The sequence below is a fragment of the Triturus cristatus genome, chromosome 4_1, assembly GCF_964204655.1.
Source record: "Triturus cristatus chromosome 4_1, aTriCri1.1, whole genome shotgun sequence".
NCBI classification, from domain to species: domain Eukaryota; kingdom Metazoa; phylum Chordata; class Amphibia; order Caudata; family Salamandridae; genus Triturus; species Triturus cristatus.
The window spans coordinates 636,494,053-636,506,852 of record NC_140585.1 but is presented as its reverse complement, the minus strand read 5'-3'; the positions used below and the strand labels follow the sequence as shown (position 1 = coordinate 636,506,852).

Below are 12,800 nucleotides of genomic sequence, written 5' to 3'. Positions count from 1 at the left end.
TAAAAAATACATTAAAAGGTACCAATTTTAATGTGGTCCGGTATTGCCATCTGGGGAAATATTATGGAATGCGGCACATTTTCATTGTTAGTGCCGGGCGCACCTTTCAAAAGGTGCACCCTGCAGTAACAAGGATAGTTCACTGTCTTACACTGAATGCTCTGCCCCCTGGGCAGCCGCAGGCTTGTGCTGCCCTGGGAGTAGTGTATTTGAGTAAAATATAGAGTGGCTTTGAAGCAGCCGCACTGTTTCACTGTGCAGGTGGCAACCCACCTGCATTTATATTAAGGGTGGGTGACAATTTCCGTTCCACTCACGGAAATTGCAAAATGTCGACATTTTCGCGTTTTGCGCGGAACGCGAAAATGTTGAAACTTCCGCGATCTGCGGCAGGACAGAAATATGCAGGGCAGGATTCATTCTGGCACGATGCTCCTGTCATTTTAAACCTCAGGAAGCACTTACAGATTTAAATAAAGCAGGTGCCCGAGTTGAAGGTCAAATTCAGTAACGCATTAATCAGCACAAAAGATTTGTGAGCACGGTGGAGGCTAGGCAGGTGTGCTTTCTCCCCATATCTACCGTCAACAATTTGCTGTAATCCTTGGTGGAGGTCTGTGCATCCATGAATTTCTCGAGCACAATCCCCGTGTAGTTCCTGACACCAGGAGGTTCTGTCTCCTCATCTGCTGCGCTGGTCGGTCTCTGACCCTTTATAAACAAGAGGCATGTGAACTGCATAGAAGCCCCGCCGTTTGTCCCCAGCCCACTCACCAATGGTGTGCAACGTCTTCCCGCCCTTTCCCCAATATGATGGACAGCTCAATCGAGGGACCCCGGCATCCATCGGCGCGGTGGCAAAAGTTACAGACATACATGGTCGCTGGAGACAACTCTTCTGGCCCTTTACGCAGCTGTAGTGTAGGAAAAGCACAATACATTTGCCCACCGAGGTAGCACTTACTGATTAGCCAGTAGAAAGTACTCCAATTGAGTAGAAGTATTGCACAAAATGGTGGCATCTTCTTGGATAAACATGCAGGGCAGGATTCCTTCTGGCACGATGCTCCTGTCACAAAAATTAAACCTCAACAGGAAGCACTTACAGATATAAATAAAGCAGGTGTCCGAGTTGAAGGTCAAATTCAGTAACGCATTAATCAGCACAAAATCTCCGCGAGCACACAAAACTTCTCGTGTTCGCGGAGACTTTTTGCCGTTTCGCGACATTTTGCGAAAGGCACTTTCGCAAATTCCGGCCACCCTTAATTTATATGACAGGAAGAGATTCTCTTGCAGGTGGGTACAGTGAGTGACTGTACCCCAATGCAAGGGGATGTCTGGGGGTGTTCATGGGACCTCCTCTTCCTCCCTCCAGAGGGCTGCCATCAGGGGGTGCACAGACAGTGTGCCACCTTTTTGGTGGCACACTGTCAGTGTGCCTCCTGACAGTTTTTGTGCCTCTGCGCCTGCATTTATAATATGGACTGGCGCAGAGGCAAAGGGATTCCCTCATTTGCATGGGGCCACTCCCCCATGCAAATGAGGGACAACCCACTGGTGATAGCACTTGAGCCATATGTGCAACAGGGCTATGTGTATTACAGAAACAGCTGCACAAGCGGCTGTGCCCTTTCTGTAGTACCAAAGTGCCTCGGGGTGTACAAAGTGGGCGATAACAGTGTTGCGCCCCCAGGGCACTTTTGTAATACGGCCGCTGGTGACATTTACAAACCATGTGGACTTCAGCCTTGTCACCATAATACCTGATTTGCTGTTTTAAACGTTTTAAACAAACATAAGCACTGGAATTCACCAGTTATAGTTATCAGCTATCGTACATCTATCCAATGTTCGTGTAAATCTGTTCTGAAATTTTGTGGTATCACTGTTCAATTTTCCTAATGAAAATTGCACAGGGAACAGTTTTTGGGACAGCCCTCTTTTTCTCAACCCCTGCTTGACGTATCACCCAGAAACCTTCGAGAAAGGAGCTGAGGTTGATGAGACTTTGGTTTGGAAACTTTTGTGAAGATTTGTCAAATGGCTCAAAAGTTATAAACAAAACACAGAATGCTTGTCCTATGAAAACGTGGTCCTAACTCCAACTAATAAGTGAAAAAAAACAAAGGTTAAAGGGCCGTTATAGTTGGGTGACAATGTCAGTTAAAACACACAGTTTTAAATTAACAAAACCACTCAAATGTATCAGTTATTTTTATCTCAAGTAACTGTAACTCATACCCTAAAGTAACCTTGACTCGCACCATGCACAGTATTGTCATCAATTAAGTAATTTCAGATGTTGTAGGGATCTTTTCAATGATGTCATAGAATATGTCATGAGCAATGTAATATGGGAAGTAATTAGAAGTGCATAACAAGGGCACAGTTATAGTAACTATATGGAACAAGTTATAGTTACTTGACATACAGATGCTGGAAACATATCTTCTTAAAGTGCTGTAATGGTACCTGAGAGTAACCTGACTGAATTCATTCATAAATGTACATGCATGTCCTCCTCGAATTGAACTAAATTATGTATCTTGATTCTAGCTGTCTCAGATACGTTTCTCTATTGCCACCTCTTAACCTTACTGGTACCTGATCCAGCATGAAATACTCCAAATCTTTGATGTTACTGTCATGGGTCAATTCAAAATATCACGCCACTAGGTACGTCTGATCTTTATTTTTGATAGCTATGATATGTTTCAACACACGCTGATGTGCACGTAGAATGGTGTTACCCATATACAGCATCTGACAGCTGCACCTCAACACATACAACATATTCACTCCTACATGTGAGAGGGTTCATAATCTGCCATTTTCTATCTACTAAAGGCAAGGGCACTTCCATAGGGTTGATGCCATAACTACAGGCTTTGAATTTTTTGGCACCGTGTGAAGCCTCTGCTCCCACTCAACCATGTGTCATGTTGTCTGTTCCCTGGGCTGTTGACCACTTGGTCCCGCCTCATTGATCTATCTTTGCAGAACATAATGATTTTTTTTTATGTAGTCTGGATCCCAATACGGGATTATTGCATAGTAGGTGCCAATGTTGGTGAAAGATGGCTTGAATTCTCTGATTTTGCATGTTGTAACTAGTGATAAAGTGAAACCTCTGTTCAGTTTTATCTGGAGTACTAGCTTGTGTTGCCTCAGTGAAAATCAGTTATTCCCTGGGTTTTAAGTTAGCTTTGCATTTTGCTTCATCTAAGATGGCTTTGTTGTAGCCTCTTGCTCAAAACTTCTCTGAGGTCAGCTTGAGCTTTTTGAAGCTGCTCGGAACTGCTACAATTCCTTCTCATGTGCAAATTTTCTGCATAGGGAGTACTGATTTTTAGCTTGGTGGGATGGAAACTCTGAGCATGCAGCACTGTGTTTCCTGCTGTGTTATTTTTGAATGCTTTTGTTTGTTTTCTGCCATCTGCCACATAGATTGTTAAATCTAAAAACTGTACTTCCTGGTCACTGAGTTGTGTAGTGAACTGGAGATTTAAATTGTTGTTAGTCAATCTGTTAAAAAAAAAATTTCCGATAATGAATTATAACCCCGCCATAAGACAAAATTATCATCAATATAACGTGATAAAAGTATCATATTTTCAGACATCTCTTTGGTGTACTCAGTGGCCAACACCTGCTCCTTCCACCAGCCCATATGCAGATTCGCATAGCTGAGGGCGAAGCAGGGGCCCATCGCAGTACCTCTCAATTGCTGGTACAAATTCGAACCAAAAAAGAAAGATGTTATTACGTAAGCACCATCCAAGCATGCACATGAGCATTTCGGTGTGTTTATATAAGGACATTGGTCTAGAGCTCAAGAAGTGTTGGAATGCCATCAGAGTAGGAAATGCTTGTGCACAAGGAGGAGACATCTAATGTAATCATTATATAATCCTGCTCCCACTCTACATCATAGATGTTCTTCGAAAAATCTCCTGTGTCCTTAATATACGAGCTTAGATTTTTGACCGGGTCTAGGAGAAAGTAGTCTAGATACTTAGAGGTATTTTCAAATAGACTCTCCATGGCCAAAATAATTGGAAAGCCTGGTGCTACATTGATGATTAAAGAATTTTAGGTATAAGATACAAGATAGGAGTGATGGGTGAGTCCACTTTAAGTAATTTGAATTCTGTTTGGGATATGAGCCCTGCTGCTTTCCACTGTGATAGATCTGCATGAAATCCCATTGTTACATCTAAGAGAATACCTTTGTCAATCTTTCAGTAGCACTGACTGTCATTCAACTGGCTCATGGCTGTCCTGATACATGGTTAGTGGCCAAAGAACTATATTCCCACCTTTGTTGGCCTGTCTTACCACTATGTCAGGATAAAGACGTAGCATGGGCACCAGGCTCTTGTAACCTATTGTTGAAGAATCAACTGCCGATTTTTTTCTAATTCGCTGTATAGTTCTTTATCTTTCACTACCTGGTCAGAAAATAGCCCTATAGAATCCATTGGGACCATAAGTGAAAAGGTCGGCCAGGGTTTAAAAGGTGTGTCAGGTCCCTCATACAAATTCAAATCAGATTCTCTAATCAGTGTGTCATCAGCTATATTCCTCATATCTCCTCTCGAGAGGCTGTCCAAATGACGAAACACTTTCAAATATGAAACCAACAATTTGTCAATGACCACAGTCAGACTGCATTGTTGTTGCCCTGATATTTCACTGTTTTCAAAATATTTCACCAGCCTCAATTTACAAGTGAATTTAAAACAGTCTATTTTGTAAAATTCACTACGTTCATGTCCACATTGTCATTGGCTACTTGTTTTTCTTGTGGGCTCACTTGATGGCTCCTTTGTTGGAGGTTTGTTTGACTTGACCGCCTGTTTTTCCTCCGCCTCTTCCCCCACCCTGAAATATTTTTTCTTGACCTCTGATATATATATATATATATATATATACATATATAGATATATATATTCACTGAAAAAAACATAGGTTTCAGGGGCGTTATAGTTAGTTGGACATTTCACTCGTACAAAACCAGTGAAATTCCCCCGTTATAGTTAGTTCAGCTAACTATAACTCGCGCCCCTGCAATGCACTGCTGATGACGTCACATATTACATCACTCATGACATGGTCAGTGACATCACTGATGACATCATCCATGTGATAAATTGTTGCATCTTCTCACATCCTAATATAACCTTTGATACACCCACTCTAACTTACAGACTGCCATTCTCAAAACCATAAACACTCAAACACCAATAACTACATACCCACTCACTGATTCTTAGGTTTACACACACATCCACACTCTCGCCCGTACAGTCACTCATACTTATGGTCACTCATTACAGGACTATCATATGCACTCATATACCTATATAGAAACTCACACACCGCCACTCATCCATAGAGGTACTCACACACCTAGTCAGTCATGCAAATAATTATTCACACTGCCATTTAATCACCTATACAGTTATACACACACCATATCACTTTCTTATACAAATACTAGCACATACTTACGCTCTTATACAATCGCTGATACAAGCAGAGACTCATCCATACAGCCACTCTCACAATCACACACTCTCAGTTATAGCCATTTTTATACTCCAACACACATATATACTGCCTTTCAAATATGTAGCTACTCACACATATACAACTGAGATATATATACACTCACTAACACACCCATACACACACTCACCCACCCATACAGTCCATCACAGATGCACTCTTGAAACGATGCACCCAGTGAATCACCCACTCACACATCTATGTACAGAGTCACACACGCCCCACTCACACAAACACTCAGGCACCCATACAGATATTCAGACAACCAATCAATAACCCATATAGACACTCATGCAGCTATTCGCAAACCCATGCAGCCGCTTACACACCAACAGACAGTCGGATACAGGCATTCACTTAGTTTACTCACTAACATGCATTCAGTAAAATAAGTTTAATCACTCACATAGAGTCAGTCATGCACCTACTAAATCATCCATTCAGACACTTATACACCCACTTATTCTTCTTCAGTACCCCTTTCCCTATATATATTAAACATATTTAAACTTTACAGAAACACCCAGTCACTGGATGATGTCATCAGTGATGTCATCAGTGATACCATTTGAGATGTCATCAGTGATGTCATCAGTGATGTCACTGACCATGTCATGAGTGATGTGGTTTTTAAGTGAATTTCAAAGGTTTTTTAAATGCTAGTTTCTAACTATGCCTACAGAGATAGGACGTGTGAAGAAAGAAAAAAACGCACAGAAAGAAGCAATAGAAATGCAGAAAGAGGCCACAGAAGTCCACAAAGATGAAGAAAAGGTGCAAAAAGGGGCTTTGCCTGGACCACCTCTCTGCTACGCAGGCCTGTGGCGCTTACTGGAGGTACCTGGTGGGCAAGTTGGCCCCCAGGGGCCCTCAGGATTGATTTAATTGATTTGAATTAATTCCCCAACTGAAAACGCGCCACAGGGCGTGTTTGCACACGTCACCTCAGGCCCTGCCCCCTCCCTTCACCACTGTGTAAACACGTCTCAGGGCACATTTTAAGTTGGGGAATTAAGTCCCCTCGAATCCTGAGGGTCCCTGGGCTCCAGCTAGCCTACCAGGTACCTCCAGTAAGCGCCACAGAGCTGCGTTGCAGAGAGGTGCAAAATGGGGCTTTGCCTGGACCACCTCTGCTACGCAGGTCTGTGGCGCTTACTGGAGGTACCTGGTGGGCTAGTTAGCCCCCAGGGGCCCTCAGGATTGAAGGGGAATTAATTCCACAACTCAAAACACGCCACAGGGCATGTTTGCACACATGTAACCTCAGCCCCCCCCCCTCCCATCACCACTATCAAACGCGCCCTGTGGCGCATTTTAAGTTGGGGGATTAAGTCCCCTTGAAACCTAAGGGTCCCTGGGGTCCAACTAGCCCACCAGGTACCTCCAGTAAGCGCCACAGAGCTGCATTGCAGAGAGGTGTAAAAAGGGGCATGGCCTGGACCACCTCTCTGCAAAACAGCGCAGTTGCGCTTACTGGAAGAACCTGGTGGGCTAGTTGGCCCTCAGGCGCCCTCAGGATTGAAAGGGAATGAATTCCCCAACTTTAAATGCGCCACAGGGCATGTTTGTACACATGTCATCTCTGGCCCCGCCCTCTCCCTTCACCACTGTGCAACACACCCCTTGGTGCATTTTAAGTTGGGGGATTAAGTCCCCTTCAATCCTGAGGGTCCCTGGGGTCCAACTAGCCCACCAGGTACCTCCAGTTAGCGCCACAGGGCTGCGTTGCAGAGAGGTGGTCTGAGGCCATGCCCCTTTTTACACCTCTCTGCAACGCAGCCCTGTGGTGCTTACTGGCGATACCTGGTGGACTAATTGGCCCCCAGGGGCCCTCAGGATTGAAGGGGAATTCATTTTTCGTCTTAAAACGAATGTTTGCACACATTTCACATCAGGCCCGCCCCTTTCCTTCACCACTGTGCAAATGCACCCGGTGGAACATTTGAAGTTTGGGGATTAAGTCCCCTTCCATCCTGAGGGTCCAACTAGCCCTCCAGGTACCTCCAGTAAGCGCCACAGAGCTGCATTGCAGAGAGGTGTAAAAAGGGGCGTGGCCTCTGAACACCTCTCTGCAACACAGCTCCCTGGCGCATAGTGGAGATTCCTGGTGGGCTAGTTAGCCCCAGGGACCCCGAGTATTCAAGGGGAATTAGTTCCCTATCTTACAACGCACCAGGGGGCGCATTTTGCAAAGTGCTGCAGGGAGGGGGCGGGGCCTCCAGCGCGATGCCTGTATTTTTTTAAATGTATCTTTGTAAGAAGGGGAGCTGTGTGGCCCCCCCTTCCTTTCCTATTTTATTGGCCCTGGGGACCCCATCCCCCAGGGCCTCACCCCTATTTATTAATTTATTTATTTACAAATGGAAGGGGGCCCCCATTTCGAGGCCATATTCGGCCCCGGGGACCCCTTCCCCCGGGGCATGGCCAGTGTTTTTTTTTTTTTATAATTGGAGGGGGGCTGTAAAGCCCCCCCTCCTCCGGCCATTTATGGCCCCGGGGACCCCATCCCCCGGGGCCGACATTTGCGCGCTTTAAAAAAAAAATCTATGAGGGAGGGGGGCTGCGTGGCCCCCCTCCTGGGCCACTCATGGCCCCGGGGACCCCATTGCCTATGGCCTGGCCTCTCTTTGGGGACCGTGGGGTGGTCCCCAATCCCCCCACGGTCCTGCCGGCTCCCCGCATCCTGCGGAAGCCGGCATTGCTTTTCCACATGGGGAGCTGCTGACATGCAGCTCCCCTTATGGGAAAGCAATTCTGCTTTGCTTCATTGAAGCGAGAGCAGGTTTCCCTGCTCTCGCTTCAATGAAGCAAAGCAGAGTTTGTCATTGCAAACAGTGTCCCTGAGGGTTGGAACCCCGGGACACTGCAGGAGCCGGCCCGGGGGAGATGGTGGTCCCCGGGGCTTGGGGGGCCTCTGAGGCCCCCATCCATTAAAAAAAGAAGCACCGGGGGGTGACAGTCCCTGGGGAGGCGGGGGGGCTGTGTGCCCAAGCAATTATTTTTTGACATGCCCCCGGGACTTGACCCACCCGGGGGCTTCTCATTTTGTTTATTTTCGCAGCCGGATCCGTGGATCCTCTGCGCATCTCGGCATTTAAAAAAAATAATAATTATTAATTATTTTTTTGGCCCTGGAGGTCCTTGTGGGACCCCCTAAGCAGGCATAGGGGGTCAAAGTGTTTCTACCCTGTCCCCTTTTCTTGTTTTGCGAGTTAATTTTTCTGTTTTCTTGTGCCTCGGTTGCCGAGGCACAAGATGGCTGCCAACAACTCCTGGTTTGGAGTGTTGACAGCCAATTAGCATAAAGCTCGTAGTCGGGAGTGTGCACGGATCCACCGCGCCTCTATATTACGAAACTTTTAATTTTTTACTTTCTCAGCAACTACTGAATGGATTTACACCATTTAAAAAAGGGCGCTTGACGAATCACCCCGAAACTTTCAGGATAGGAGCTGACTGGAGCGCCCCACTAGTTTTAAACATTTCGCGAAGATTCGTCATCCGGCGCCAAAGTTACTGGGAAAAGAAAAAACGCTTTTCCTATGGAAACTAGGTCCTAACTATAAATACCAAGGACGCTCGAAACCTGTAAGTATTTATTGGCACTGTGCATTCTGTGTGCTTCAGAGACTGTTTAGCAGGGCTGCCCGGCTGAATAAATGATTTCTACATACCTGTACGTGGCTCTCCATGTTGGGAACTTCTTTTGTGATGCAAATTGAAGTGCGGCCCACCCAGGTCGCAGAGAGCCCTCCTGTGGAAGAGCGGGTCCTTTGGAGTCATTTATACTTGAGATTACGGAACGATGTGTGTTCAGCTGGGAAATTTCTATTCTGCGGCATTCCTGTGAGTCACACAGCCCCACTGTGGTGATTGCAAATTATTTGGATAAAGGCAGACGCACTTACCTGTGATTAGTATTAACATGGACTCCATTCACCAGCATGCATTGAGCTTACACGCCCACTCGGTGGAACTTCAAAAGCGGGTGCTAACGAGCGGCGGTATCCTGCTTTCATTCAAACGGCCAGTACCTGTGATCAAGAGCGCAAGGACGCTCGAAACGCGTAAGGATTTATTGGCACTGTTCATTCTGTGTGCTTCAGAGACTGTTTAGCAAGGCTGCCTGGCTGAATAAATGATTTCTACATACCTGTACGTGGCTCTCCATGTTGGGAACTTTTTTGTGATGCAAATTGAAGTGCGGCCCACCCAGGTCACGGAGAGCCCTCCCGCGGAAGAGCGGGTCCGTTGGAGTCATTTATACTTCAGATTACGGAACGATGCGTGTTCAGCTGGGAAATTTCTGGTCTGCGGCATTCCTGTGAGTCACACAGCCCCGCTGTGGTGATTGCAAATTATTTGGATAAAGGCAGACGCACTTACCTGTGATTAGTATTAACATGGACTCCATTCACCAGCATGCATTGAGCTTACACGCCCACTGGGTGGAACTTCAAAAGCTGGTGCTAACGAGCAGCGGTATCCTGCTTTCATTTAAATGGCCAGTACCTGTGACCAAGAGCGCAAGGACGCTCGAAACGCGTAAGGATTTATTGGCACTGTTCATTCTGTGTGCTTCAGAGACTGTTTAGCAGGGCTGCCCGGCTGAATAAATGATCTCTACATACCTGTACGTGGCTCTCCATGTTGGGAACTTTTTTGTGATGCAAATTGAAGTGCGGCCCACCCAGGTCGCGGAGAGCCCTCCCGCGGAAGAGCGGGTCCGTTGGAGTCATTTATACTTCAGATTACGGAACGATGTGTGTTCAGCTGGGAAATTTCTGTTCTGCTGCATTCCTGTGAGTCACACAGCCCCACTGTGGTGATTGCAAATTATTTGGATAAAGGCAGACGCACTTACCTGTGATTAGTATTAACATGGACTCCATTCACCAGCATGCATTGAGCTTACACGCCCACTGGGTGGAACTTCAAAAGCTGGTGCTAACGAGCGGCGGTATCCTGCCTTCATTCAAACTGCCAGTACCTGTGACCAAGAGCACAAAGACGCTCGAAACGCGTAAGGATTTTTTGGCACTGTACATTCTGTGTGCTTCAGAGACTGTTTAGCAGGGCTGCCTGGCTGAATAAATGATTTCTACATACCTGTACGTGGCTCTCCATGTTGGGAACTTTTTTGTGATGCAAATTGAAGTGCGGCCCACCCAGGTCACGGAGAGCCCTCCCGCGGAAGAGCGGGTCCGTTGGAGTCATTTATACTTCAGATTACGGAACGATGCGTGTTCAGCTGGGAAATTTCTGGTCTGCGGCATTCCTGTGAGTCACACAGCCCCGCTGTGGTGATTGGAAATTATTTGGATAAAGGCAGACGCACTTACCTGTGATTAGTATTAACATGGACTCCATTCACCAGCATGCATTGAGATTACACGCCCACTGGGTGGAACTTCAAAAGCTGGTGCTAACGAGCGGCGGTATCCTGCCTTCATTTAAATGGCCAGTACCTGTGACCAAGAGTGCAAGGACGCTCGAAACGCGTAATGATTTATTGGCACTGTGCATTCTGTGTGCTTCAGAGACTGTTCAGCAGGGCTGCCCGGCTGAATAAATGATTTCTACATGCTTGTACGTGGCTCTCCATGTTGGGAACTTTTTTTGTGATGCAAATTGAAGTGCGGCCCACCCAGGTCGCGGAGAGCCCTCCCGCGGAAGAGCGGGTCCGTTGGAGTCATTTATAATTCAGATTACGGAACGATGTGTGTTCAGCTGGGAAATTTCTGTTCTGCGGCATTCTTGTGAGTCACACAGCCCGACTGTGGTGATTGCAAATTATTTGGCTAAAGGCAGACGCACTTACCTGTGATTAGTATTAACATGGACTCCATTCACCAGCATGCATTGAGCTTACACGCCCACGGGGTGGAACTTCAAAAGCTGGTGCTAACGAGTGGCTGTATCCTGCCTTCATTCAAACGGCCAGTACCTGTGACCAAGAGCGCAAGGATGCTCGAAACGCGTAAGGATTTATTGGCACTGTGCATTCTGTGTGCTTCAGAGACTGTTTAGCAGGGCTGCCCGGTTGAATAAATGATTTCTACATACCTGTACGTGGCTCTCCATGTTGGGAACTCTTTATATATATATATATATTCACTGAAAAAAACATAGGTTTCAGAGACGTTATAGTTAGTTGTATATTTCACTCGTACAAAACCATTGAAATTCCCCTGTTATAGTTAGTTCAGCTAACTATTACTCGCGCCCCCGCAATGCACTGCTGATGACATCACAAATTACATCATTCACACATAGTTTAGTCACTAACCCATGCATTCAATAAGAGACATGTAATAACTCACTTAAACAGTCAGTGATGCACCTCCTAAATACTCCATCCAGACACTTGCACACCCACTCATTCTTCAATACACCTTGGAACATATATAATACATATTTAAACTTTATAGAAACACACAGTCACTGGATAATGTCATCAGTGATGTCATTTGAGATGTCATCAGTGATGTCATCAGTGATGTCACTGACCATGTCATGAATGATCAAAAGAAGGAGAGAATGCCTGCCGCAAATTGATGGGGGAACAAGGCCCTAAAACGGGTCCGAATAATTAATACCCACTGCCACTGGGCAGACCAAGACAAACATGTAATGATGCACGGAGACGCTACATCCGCCTTTCACCAGAGAGATCCATGCTCCGTGCCGTAGTGCTGCATTTGCTGGCGAACATAGGTTCCATGCGTACTTTATCTCCCTTGTCATCCCTATATCGCGTTCTACCCCTGGGAAGACCGTTGGATCTCGTGTGCGTTTTTCCGTCTAACGAGGGAAACCCTCCTCGGTCCCTACTCATTGGTGACGAATAACCCCCCCGCACCCGTCGCAACCAGGACTGATTGTCTAACTACTCACGGATCCATTACCTCCCCAAGCTTTCAACCCTTTCAAGAATCCAGTTCGCCAGATTTGAACCTCTTCTTTTACCCATCTTGTGGATAATCCTTCAACCGTTAGGTGTGCCAGTCCCACCCTACGTGTCCTCCTTCGCCCTGATGAAGGTGCTCTTAAGCCCTTCCTGGCTACTTAAATTGTGTTCATCTGTGTCTTTTAAACTGCTTTTCATTGAATCTGCATTGAATCCACACTGTGGGATTACGTATATGTTTCCATTTTTGTGTATTTATGTTATGTGGTGAATGACGATATTGTTGAATGAGTGTTAGTATGATTGTGCTGTTGTG

The 12,800-nt window shown here is 46.1% G+C and overlaps 1 protein-coding gene across 1 annotated transcript in view; it reads right to left on the bottom strand.

Moving 5' to 3' along the window:
- Positions 1-12,800, bottom strand: part of LOC146855316 (decorin-like) — a 234,203-nt gene that overhangs the window by 44,008 nt on the left and 177,395 nt on the right. The window lies entirely within an intron of this gene.